Consider the following 13,313-nt stretch of genomic DNA (forward strand, 5'->3'; position numbering starts at 1 on the left):
AAGAAAGAGCAAATCAGACATAAAGCAGAAAAAAGGAATAATAAAGACCAAGGCAGAATTCAATGAAATAGAAAAGAAGAAAACAATAGAATCAAATAAAGCAAAGGCTGGTTCTTTCAGAAAAATCAGTAAAATGGATTAAGCTTTAGCCAGACTAATCAGGAAAAAAAGTAAAAAGATAAATTATCAATAACAGGAATGCAGAGTTGATATCACCACATATTCTGTAGGTATTAAGAATAAAAATAGATCCTTTTGTAAGTCATAAGTGTGATAATTGATGTTCATGCTGTTTTGTGACATGTGCCTCCTTCAAACCTTGTAACAACTGCAGTGTATTGTCCATCTCATGTGAAAAAAACAAACAAGAAAAAGGGGGTAAAAATAGATTATTATGAATAGTAATAACTTTATGCCAATAAATTTCACAACCTAGATAAAATGGAAAAACTCCTTGAAAGAAAGAACTTACCATAGCTCACACAAAAATAAATAGATAACTTAAAAAGCCCTATATCTGTTAAAGAAATTGAAATTGTACTTAAAAGCCTTTCCACATGGAAAATTTCAGGCCCACATAGCTAGAAGTAATAATATTAGCTCTATAGAAATTATAGAGGGGCACCTGTGTGGCTCAGTCAGTTAAGCATCCAACTTTGGCTCAGGTCATGATCTCACAGTTTGTGGGTTCGAGCCCCGATTCAGGCTCTGTGCTGACAGCTCGGAGCCTGAAGCCTCCTTTGGATTCTGTGTCTCCCTCTCTCTTTGCCCCTCCCCAGCTTGCACTCTGTCTCTCTCTACCTCTCTCTCTCTCTCAAAAATAAACATTAAAAAAATAAAGAAATTAGTGTCTGTGCTAATACTAATTCTATAGAAGGAAGAAGTAATACTAATTCTACACAAGAGTTTCCAAAGAAATTGAAGAAGAGGGAGTACTTCCCAACTCATTCTATGCGGCCAGTATCACCCCAACTCCAAACCCAGACAAAGATATTACAGGAAACAAAACTACAGACTAATATCTCTCATGTACTAGAAGCAAAAAATCTAAACAAAATTTTAGCAAATTGAACTCAACGGTATAAAAAAGGATAACATAATATAACCAAGTGGGTGTGTTTGCCCCCAAAATGCAGAATTGTTTTACTGTTCAAAAATCAAACAGTAGGGAATGCAAACTGGTACAGCCACTCTGGAAAACAGTGTGGAGGCTCCTCAAAATATTAAAAATAGACCTACCCTATGACCCAGCAATAGCACTGCTAGGAATTTACCCAAGGGAAACAGGAGTACTGATGCATAGGGGCACTTGGACCCCAATGTTTATAGCAGCACTCTCAACAATAGCCAAATAATGGAAAGAGCCTAAATGTCCATCAACTGATGAATGGATAAAGAAATTGTGGTTTGTATACACAATTGAGTACTACGTGGCAATGAGAAAGAATGAAATCTGGCCTTTTGTAGCAACGTGGATGGAACTGGAGTGTTATGCTAAGTGAAATAAGTCATACAGAGAAAGACAGATACCATATGTTTTCACTTTTATGTGGATCCTGAGAAACTTAACAGAAGACCATGGAGGAGGGGAAGGAAAAAAAAAAAAAAGTTAGAGAGGGAGGGAGCCAAACCATAAGAGACTCTTAAAAACTGAGAACAATCTGAGGATTGATGGGGGGTGGGAGGGAGGGGGGGGTGATATGTATTGAGGAGGGCACCTGTTGGGATGAGCCCTGGGTGTTGTATGGAAACCAATTTGACAATAAATTTCATATTTAAAAAAAAATCAAACAGTAATTCATCATATTAGCAAACCAAAGGAGAAAAACCATATAATCATCTCAATAGGTGCAAACACTGCATTTGACAAAATCTAATATTTATTTCTAATAAAAATTCTTGGCAAGCTAGGAGTATGATGAAACTTCTTCAACCTGATAAAAGACATTTATAAAATACTGACAGCTAACATCACATTCATTGGTTAAAGACTGAATACTCTCCCACTAAGATCAAGAACAAGATAGGGGGATGTCTTCTATCACCACTTTTATTCAATATTGTATATAGATACAAAAACTCTAAACATAATTTCAATAAATTTAACAATATGTAAAAAGGATACTACATCGTGACCAAGTGAGATTCATCCCAAGAGGAATTCAACCCTTCAAAAATCAACCAATTTAATTCTTTTTTGCAAACTAAAAAGAAAACCCAGGTGAAATCATATTTCTAAAAAATAAATAAAAGGAGTCCATATTGAAGAAAGAAGAAAAACTGTCTTTTCATAAATAACATGATTATCTCTGTAGAAATTTCAGTGCAATATACAAAACTGCCACAAAAACTAATAAACTTAGGGAGGCACAAGATACAAGATTGATACACAAAAATGAATTGAATTTCTATATATTGGCAATGAACAATTAAAAATTGAAATTTGAAGATAGCATGAAAAAATAATGAAAGACTTAAGGATAAATGTGACAAAAGATGTGAAAAATCTTTTTTTTAAAAACTACTTCATTGACAAATGATTGACATACAAAAAGGTATACATGTTCAATGTGCACAACTTGGTGAGTTTCAGGTGTGGCTGTTTTTTTGTTTTTTTGTTTTTTTTTTAATTTACATCCTAGTTAGTTAGCACGTAGTGCAACAATGATTTCAGGAGTAGATCCCTCAATGCCCCTTACCCATTTAAAACATCCCCCCCGGGGCACCTGGGTGGCGCAGTCGGTTAAGCGTCCGACTTCAGCCAGGTCACGATCTCGCGGTCCGTGAGTTCGAGCCCCGCGTGGGGCTCTGGGCTGATGGCTCAGAGCCTGGAGCCTGTTTCCGATTCTGTGTCTCCCTCTCTCTCTGCCCCTCCCCCGTTCATGCTCTGTGTCTCTCTGTCCCAAAAATAAATAAACGTTGAAAAAAAAATAAAATAAATAAAAACAATAAAACATCCCCCCCTCCCATAACCTCTCCAACAACCCTCTGTTTGTACTCCATATTTAAGAGTCTCTTATGTTTTGTCCCCCTCCCTATTTTTATATTATTTTTGTTTCCTTTCCCTTATGTTCATCTGTTTTATATCTTAAAGTCCTCATATGAGTGAAGTCATATGGTATTTGCCTTTCTCTGACTGACTAATTTCACTTAGCATAATACCCTCTAGTTCCATCCACATAGTTGCAAACAGCAAGCTTTCGTTCTTTTTGATTGCCGAGTAATACTCCATTGTATATATTTACCACAACTTCTTTTTAATATTTTTTAATTTATTTTTGACAGAGAGAGAGCATGCGATGTTGGGGGGGGGGGGGTGGAGGGACAGAGAGAGAGGGAGACACAGATTCCAAAACAGGCTCCAGGCTCTGAGCTGTCAGCACAGGGCCTGATGTAGGGCTTGAACCCATGAACTGTGAGATCATGACTGGAGCCCAAGTCAGATACTTAACTGACTGAGCCACTCAGTTGCCCCTATATACCACATCTTCTTTATTGCTTCATCCATCAGTGGATGCATTTGGGCTCTTTCCATACTTTGGCTACTGTTGATAGTGCTGCTATAAACATTGGGGTGCATGTGTCCCTTTGAAACAGCATGGATGTGAAAGATCTTAAACTTAAAAGGACAAAACATTGCTGAGAGAAACGCAAGAGACCTAAATGAATGAGATGCATACTTTGTTCATGGGTCAGAAGACTCAATATTGTCAAGATATCAACTCTCCCCAAACTGATCTATAGGTTCAATGCATTTCTAATAAAAATCCCAGGAGATTTTTTTTCCTCCAGAAATTGACAAGCTGAAAATCATAATAAAATGCAAAGGACCTAGAACTCCTAAAAACAACTTTGGAAAAGAATATTAGATGAATATGAGCATTACTGTAAAGCTACCATAATTAAAACAGTATAATATAAGCATAAAGATAGATTAATGGACTATAACCAAGATTCCAAAAATAGGGTCAGTTGGCTGGTTCAGCCAGTAGAGTATGCAACTCTTAATCCAGGCTCTTGTGTTCAAGCCCCATGTTGGGGGTAGAGGTTACTTAATAATAATAATAATAAAATAATAATAGAAGAAGAAGAAGAAGAAGAAGAAGAAGAAGAAGAAGAAGAAGAAGATTCCAAAAATAAAATCATGTAAAAATGACTTTTGACAAAGGTACAAATGCAATTTAATGGAGAAAGGATGGTTTTTTCAATAAATAGTGCTTGAACAACTAAATATTCCTTAAAAAAAAAAAAAAATCTCAACCATGTACAAAAAGAACTCAAAATGAACGACAGACCTAAATGTAAAGCCTAATGTATAAAATGTCTAGAAGAAAATCTTTTAAACTGGACTTAAACAAAACCACTCTTTGAAAAACACTTAAGAAAATGGACAAACACCAAATCAAATAAAGATACCACAAAAACCAAGAACTACAGGCCAATATGTCTTATGAATATAGATGCAAAATCCTCAACAAAATATTAGCATACTGAGTCCAGCAATATATTTTTAAAAATCAAACATTATGATCAAGTATGGTTTATTCCCAGGATGCAATGTAGTTCAGTATTTGCAAAACAATCAATATGATACATCACATCAATAAGAGAAAGGATAAAAACCATATGATCATTTCAATAGATGCAGAAAAAGCATTTGACAAAGTACAACATCCATTCGTGATAAAAACCCTCTACAAATTAGGTCTAGAGAGAACATAACTCAGCATAATAAAGGCCTTATATGAAAAAAAACACAGCCCAAATCACATTCAATGGGAAACAGCTGAGAGCTTTTCCTCTATGGTCAGGAACAAGACAGGGATGTCCACTCTACCACATTTATTCAACATAGTACTGGGAGTCCTAGCCACAACAGCTAGAAAACCTAAATAAAAGGCATCCAAGGAAGGATGGTAAGGAAGAAGTAAAACTCTCATGATTTGCAGATGACATGATACTATACATAGAAAACTCCAAAGACTCCACCAAAAACCTACTAGACTTGATAAATGAATTCAGTAAAGTCATAGGATACAAAATCAATGTATAGAAATCAGTTGCACCCTATACACTAATAATGAATCAGCAAAAAGGGAAATTTAAAAAACAATCCTGGGGTGGCTGTGTGGCTCAGTCGGCTAAGCTTCCGACTTTGGTTCAGGTCATGATCTCACAGTTGGTGGGTTCGAGCCCTGCACTGGTCTCTATGCTGACAGCTCAGAGCCTGGAGCCTGCTTCAGATTCTTGTCTCCCTCTCTCTCTGCCCCTCCTCCACTCACACTCTGTCTCTCTCTCTCAAAACTAAACATCTTTTTTAAATCTTAAAAAAAAAAATCCCATTTATAATTTCACCAAAACCAATAAAATACCTAGGAATAAACTTTACCAAAGAGGTGATGAAAGACCTATACTCTGAAAACTAAAACACTGATGAAAGAAATTCAAGATGACAAAGAAATGGAAAGACATTCCATGCTCATGGTGGTAAGAATAAATATTGTTAGAATGTCTATATTAACTCAAAGCAATCTATAGATTTAATGCAATTCCTACCAAAATATGAAAAGCATTTTTCACAGAACTAGAACAAACAATCCTGGGATGCCTGTCTGGCTCAGTCAGTAGAGCATGTGACTCTTGATTCCAGGGTCATGAGTTTGAGCCCCACATTGGGTGTAGAGATTACTTAAAAAAATGGAGTAGAACAAACAAACCTGAAACTTGTATGGAACCACAAAAGACCTCAACTAGCCAAATCAATCTTGAAAAAGAAAAACAAAACTGGGGGTATCATAATTCCAGATTGCAAGTTATATTAGTTATATTGCAAAGCAGTAGTAATTAAAACACTATGAAACTGGCATAAAATAGACATACAGATCAATGGAATAGAACAGAAAACCCAGAAAACTGGTCAGCTATGTGGGAAAGAATGAAACTGAAACACTTTATTTCACCACATACAAAAATAAACTCAAAATGATTAAAAACTTATTTATTTATTTTTAGAGAGAGATTGAGAGAGAGTGCAAGTGTGGGGGTGCAGAGAGAAGAGAGGGAGAGAGAATCTTAAGCAGACTCCACACCCAGAGCCCAGCAGAGCCTGATGTGGGGTTCAATCTCACAACCGTGAGACCACAACCTGAGCCAAAATCAAGAGTCAGATGCTCAACCAACTGTGCCATCCAGGTGCCCCAAATTTATTAAAAACTTATATGTGAGACTTGAAACCATAAAAATCCTCGAAGAGAACACATGCAGTAACCTCTCTGACATTGGTTATAGAGACTTTTTTCTAGATAGGTCTCCAGGGGCAAGAGAAACAAAAGCAAAAACAAACTATTGAAACTACATCAAAACAAAAAGCTTCTGCATAGTGAAGGAAACAATAAAACTAAAAGGTAACCTACAGAATAGGAAAATATATTTGCAAATGATATACTCAATAAAGGGTTAGTATCCAAAATGTATAAATAACGTATACAACCCAATATCTAAAAAGACAAATAATCCAATTAAAACATGAGCAGAAGATGTGAACAGACATTTCTACAAAGAAGACATACAGATGGCCAATAGACACATGAAAAGATACTCAGCATCACTTATCATCAGGGCAATGCAAATAAAATCCACAGTGAGATATCACCTCATTACCTGTCAGAATGGCTAAAATGAAAAACTCAAGAAACATCAAGTGTTGGTAAAGATATGGAGAAAAAGGAATCCTCATGCACTGTTTGTGAAGATGCAAACTGGTGCAGCCACTATGGAAAATAGTATGGAGGATTCTCAAAAAATTAGAAATAGAACTACCCTACAATCCAGCAATCACACTGCTGGATATTTACCCCCAAAAATACAAAAACACTAATTTAAAGGGATACATGCATCCCTGTGTTTAGTGAAGCATTATTTACAATAGCCAAATTATGGAAGCAGCCCAAATATCCATTGATAAATGGAGTGGATAAAGAAGATATGGTATATACATACAATGGAAATTATTCAGCCATAAGAAAGAATGAAATCTTGCCATTTGCAACAAAATTGATGGTTCCAGAGAGTATAACGCTAAGCAAAGTAAATCAGAGAAAGATAAATACCATTATGATCTCACTCAAATGTGGAATTTATGAAACAAAACAAATGAGCAAAGGAAAAAAAAGAGAGAGAGACAAACTAAGAAACAGACTTCTCTTTAGAGAACAAACTGATAGTTACCAGAGGGGAAGAAGGTGAGGAGATGGCGGGGATATAGGGAATGTGGATTAAAGGCTACACCGACTCAGGCGCCTGAGTGGCTTAGCTGGTTAAGCATCTGACTCTGGATTTCTGCTCAGGTCACGATCTCACGGTTTGTGAGTTTGAGTCCCATATCAGGCTCTGTGTTGAGTGTGGAGCCTACTTGGGATTCTCTCTCCTTCTCTCTCTGCCTCTTTCCCACTCTCAAAAATAAAATTAAAACTTAAAAATTTTTTAAAGAGTACATTTAACATGATGAAAAAACATTTAATAAAGAAAAAATAAATGAAAGAAATTTTAAAATAGAAAAGAAAATGGAAAAGTAGGCCCCAGATGAGGGAGAAATTCTTGCAACAAATATGTTCTGATAGAAAACTTGTACACAAAATATACAAAGAACTCTCAGAACTCAGTATCAACCAAACCAAAACAAAACAAAACAAAAACCCCCAAGTTTTAAAAAATGGGCAAAAGGTTTCAATAGACATTTCACCAAAGAAGATATGCAGATGGAAATTAAGCTTATGACAAAATACTTAACAGAATTAGTCATTAGAAAAATGAAAATCAGGGGCACCTGGGTGGCTCAGTCAGTTGAGTGTGGACTCTTAATTTCAGCTGAGGTCTTGATTTCATGGTTCATGAGATTGAGCCTGGCTAAAATTCTCTCTCTCCTCCCCTTTGCCCCTCTCCCCTGTTTGCTCTCTCCTTCTCTCCCCCCCCAAAATAAATAATAAATAATAATAATAATAATAATAATAATAATAATAATAATAATAATAATAAAATAAATTAAATCACAAGGACATATTACTACATATCTATTTCACATGGCTAAAATTAAAGACTGACCAAAGCAGGTATTGGCAAGGCTATGGAGCACCTAGAAGTCTCATATACTGCCAGTGAGAATGTAAAATGGTACAACCCTTTTGGAAAACAGTTTGGCAATTTCCTTTTTTTTTTTTTTTTTTTTTAAATTTATTTTTGGGACAGAGAGAGACAGAGCATGAACGGGGGAGGGGCAGAGAGAGAGGGAGACACAGAATCAGAAACAGGCTCCAGGCTCCGAGCCATCAGCCCAAAGCCTGACGCGGGGCTCGAACTCACGGACCGTGAGATCGTGACCTGGCTGAAGTCGGACGCTTAACCGACTGCGCCACCCAGGCGCCCCCAGTTTGGTAATTTCTTAAAAAGTTAAACACACACCTACCATGGGATCTAGCCATTTCATATTTAGATATTTAATTTTAATTAAAAAAAATTTTTTAACATTTATTTATTTTTGAGAGACAAAGAGAGACAAAGCATGAGCAAGGGAGGGGCAGAGAGAGAGAGGGAGACAGAATCTGAAGCAGGCTCCGGGCTCTGAGGTGTCAGCACAGAGCCCGACGGGGGGCTTAAACTCACAAACCATAAGATCATGACCTGGGCCGAAATCAGACATTTAGCTGATGGAGCCACCCAGCCACCCCCCATTTTTAGATATTAACCTAATAGAAAAAAATATATATGTCAATACAAAGACTTGTACATAAATGTTTATAACTTCTCTACTGATAATCTCCAAAACCTGGAAACAGCCCAAGTAACCATCCAGAAATGAATGGATAAACAAATTGTGGTATATCTACATGATGCACTATTACTCAGCAGTAAAAAGTAATCAACTACTAATAAATGCCACATGTATAGATCTCAGATTATGCTGAGTAAAAGAAGTCAGACCAAAAAAAGAATACATACTGTATGATTCCACTTATAGAAAAAACTCTAGAAAATTTGAACAAATCTATAGTGAAAGAAAAGAGATCAAATAGAAAAAACAACAGTTGCCTAGGGTAGGGCCTGGGACATACTAGAGGGAGGAATAATAAAAAAGGCATGAGGAGAATTTTCAAGGTGATAGATATGTCCCATGTCTTGGTGGTGGCAATGATTTCACATGTGCATACATAGTCCAAAACGTATCAAATTATGCATAGCACTATGGAAAAACATGGGAGAATATTGCTATAATCTACAAGTGGAGGGTATCTTTAGAAGCATGATTCAGTACTCATAAATTACAAAGGAATATATGTATAAATTTAAAACACTTTAAAATTCCACCGCAAAAGCATAAAAAAGTAAAAAAGATAATAAATTTGGGGAAAGTATTAGTAACTCATATTACAGATAAAACCTTAAATTCCTTAATGTAGAAGACTTCTACAAGTTACTGAGAAAGTTGAACTAACTGATAGTAAAATGGGAAAAATATGTAGTAATATGAAGTAAAACTTACAGTTAAGGAAATGTAAAGGCATCTTTATTTTATGAAAAGACGCTCATTCTTATAAAATAAATGAAATTCAGATGCCAATTAAAACTAGACTGGGAGGGGCGCCTGGGTGGCTCAGTCGTTAAGCGTCCGACTTCGGCTCAGGTCATGATCTCGCGGTTCGTGAGTTCAAGCCCCAAGTCGGGCTCTGTGCTGACAGCTCAGAGCCTGGAGCCTGTTTCAGATTCTGTGTCTCCCTTTCTCTCTCTGACCCTCCCCCGTTCATGCTCTGTCTCTCTCCGTCTCAAAAATAAATATACGTTAAAAAAGAATTAAAAAAAAAAAAACTACACTGGGAGAATTAGTGGCACTGATTTTTAGCAATTGCACTGATGTGAGTGTGGGATAACAGGCAATCTTTCTTTTATTTAACTAGTAAGAGTGTATTAAATTAGTATGACTTCCAGTGAGGACAATTTGGCAAAATTATCAAACCTTTAAAAAATACACATTGCCGGGGCGCCTGGGTGGCGCAGTCGGTTAAGCGTCCGACTTCAGCCAGGTCACGATCTCGTGGTCCGTGAGTTCGAGCCCCGCGTCAGGCTCTGGGCTGATGGCTCAGAGCCTGGAGCCTGTTTCCGATTCTGTGTCTCCCTCTCTCTCTGCCCCTCGCCCGTTCATGCTCTGTCTCTCTCTGTCCCAAAAATAAATAAAAAACGTTGAAAAAAAAAATAAAAAAAAAATACACATTGCCTCTGACCCAACCATTCTTCCCTAGAGATTTATCCTACAGATATTCAAGCATATATGTCTGCAAAGATATTCAGTAAAGTATCATTTATTATAGCCAAATCAGAAACTAATCGCCATCAATAGGACCCAAATATACTTGTATGCTTGTACATGTGTTAAACATCTCAAAAATAATAAAAACTAATAAGAGTAGTTACTTCTGAAAAGAAGAACTGAATGGCCAAGGGACAAATGTGCAAGAAGACTAACTTTTCCCTCTATGGCTATTAGTACCTTTTAAATTATGTAGTGTGTACATTTATTGCCTCTTCACAAACAAAATAAAAAGTAGTATAATTAAAATCTGGAAGTTCTAAGCGATATTAACGAGGAAAGCATATGTCAATTCAAAGAGAAAGTCAATTGCAAACTCTAGGTAAAACAAAAAAGTTTTTTAAAAATGTAGCATGAAATATGAAGCAAACTATGATATGATTTGAGCAAGTTATGCAGAATAGGAAAGAAGAATCCACTCAACCTTGATGTTTGTTTCATTCTCCTTTGAATAGCTCAAGTTTAAAGATGTGGAATTAGTTTATCTTCTGAGTGAATCACTCTGTATTCTGTGGGAAATAATATTTGCATGAGCATAAACTGTAAGTCGTAAACTAATTTATTGATTTCAATTCTTAGAATCAATCAATAGATAACATGCAGAAAAATTAATTATACTAACAGAAAAAATGCAAATGTTATATAAACCCTAACATTGTAAATGTAAAGGTAGAAGAAGAGAGACACTGGGTGGTGGGTAGGAGCATAGGGTGGAAGTGAGCACACAAGAAGAGGTGAATAGCAGTTTGACGGTGCTATTTTTCTCATACTGCCTGGTAGTGAATCAAGATTTACTACCTACATTAAGAGAACAAGAATCATAGGTTAAGTGTGGTATTTAAATTTATAATGACAGGGGCACTTGACTGGCTCAGTGGGTAAAGCGAGGGACTCTTGATCTCAGGGTTGTAAATTCAAGCTCCACATTGGGCATCGAGTCTCCTTAATAAAAAATATACATATATAATGATAAACAATAGGAGAATGGGAAATAATATAATTAAGAAAGCACACGAAGAGAGAAAAAAATAGAGTCTCAATGAGGTATATTTCTCATCCATAGTGTGGGGTTAACAGACACTGAAATAAAGTAAATAAATCAAGAAAGTGATATAAGCATGGAGTTTACAGTTACAATACTAACTACCAAAAGAATTAAAAACAAACTCTGGAAGGTGATAAGACACGGGTATGAAGGAGAGGTTTGAGGAGTGAGGCAGGAAACTTTTCTCTTTTTCCATTGAATTTTTAAACCAACTGCACGGATTACTTTTGTAATAGATATTCCTTATACAATTTTATCACTTCAGTTTTGTTTAACTTTAGGTGTAAGGCACACGAGGAAAATATAATGTACCTAAAGTTTTATGGTCTGACCGTTTGTGTTTTCCAGATAAAGCTACATGCCACTTGACGGCCTGTTTCCACAGTGTTCTTTTATCCAAAGAAACGCTAACCTGCATCCAAAGATAACAGTAAGGCAATTTAAGACTTTACTGCACTGCTTGAAAACATGAAAAGGGGATTCCCCTCATAATATATAACAAGACCTCTTAAAATCTTCTTTCCCTGACCCTCTCTCGATATCTCACACATATGGTGCCCACCCCAAAATCTCTATCCTCCTTCTCTTGAAACCTCCACAGAACATGCCTCCAGTCTCCTTCACTCACCACTTCCCTCCCCTCCCTTTTTGGGCCTGTTCTCTCCTAAGTCTCTGCCCACTCAAATACAAATCAAGCTCCCCCTATAACCATTTCATACCTTACAACAAGAGTCTTTCTTCTTAGTCTGGGGAAACTAACATTTTTGTAATGTTACCCCTAAAAGAAAAAATTCGAATTTCCAAAGGATCTGCCCCAAACAAACATTTGAGACTCATTCTGCTGGACTTTGGTGATAAAACTTTTGTTTCTCCCCTGTAAGCATCTTAAAGATAGGATCAAAACACATTCTTGTATTTGGGTAGACGAGAATGTGCTTCACACATATAACACCTCACATACTAAATGCACATTTTACTGTTGAATTGTAATTTGGAATTGAGCTCTTATGGGAGAGAATGGGGGAGAAGAGGAGGAAGGAAGATAATGTCTACTGAGTATCTACCATGGAGCAGGCACTATGCCTTTATGGTGACAGTGCATTTTCTAGATCAATAATTCTCAAATTGGAGCAAAAAAAGCAGATGTGGAGGAATACATGTAGTTTGAAAAAACCCTCCACGTGCTATTATTCCATACCGTGTGTATAAGCACACATGTCATAAAACACTCACTTACCCTGACAGATATAAACTAAGACACTTTTACAAACAGTAATGTGTCCAAAATACTGTTTGACCTTAAGTGTTGAGGATGGGGGAGTAAGATGAAGAATCATGGATTGAAATTCTGTGTGTTTGTGTATGGATATAGATATAGATATAGATATAGATAGATATATATATAGATATATATGTTGTATGTGTACGTACAATGCATATTCACTCAAAGATGCCCACTAGATGGCAAACCCACATTTCAAATGTTGACGATTACTGTGATGCCCCTTCTGGGCGTTTTAATAATTCAAGCCAAATCCCTATAAGGCCACGATATTATGTACAGTTTAAGCAGTGTGGAAGTTAATTTTGTGGTGAAGGTCTTACAAATAATTTCTAGTATTTCTAGAGGCTGAATTTGTAGTTCCATGGTTTCTAAAATCTATTATGACTTATTTTTCAAACAAGATGTAGTATTAATGAAGGTAAATTAAATTACTTATTAGATCATCTGATTTCATATTTAGGCTTCAATATGAATTAGTTTGGGGACTAAAGCAAGTGACAAGGCCAGGATTTGACCCCAACTCCAGAAGCTAGGCATTAATTAGGATGCATCTCCTCCCTTCGCTAGGGTGAGAGGAAGGCTCCAAAGAGGCATGCTAGTGCCCTTCCCCCTAGTCTGGTCTCCTC

The 13,313-nt window shown here is 36.5% G+C and overlaps 1 non-coding gene across 1 annotated transcript; it reads left to right on the forward strand.

Annotated features, from left to right (window-relative positions):
- Positions 1–249: 249 nt before the first annotated feature.
- On the forward strand, positions 250–352 carry LOC121026815 (small nucleolar RNA U13). Its single transcript, XR_005788457.1, has one exon. It is a non-coding gene; the product is annotated as a small nucleolar RNA U13 (small nucleolar RNA).
- Positions 353–13,313: the final 12,961 nt, after the last annotated feature.

Source organism: Herpailurus yagouaroundi, unplaced genomic scaffold, assembly GCF_014898765.1.
Source record: "Herpailurus yagouaroundi ecotype Mexico unplaced genomic scaffold, PumYag 162526, whole genome shotgun sequence".
NCBI classification, from domain to species: domain Eukaryota; kingdom Metazoa; phylum Chordata; class Mammalia; order Carnivora; family Felidae; genus Herpailurus; species Herpailurus yagouaroundi.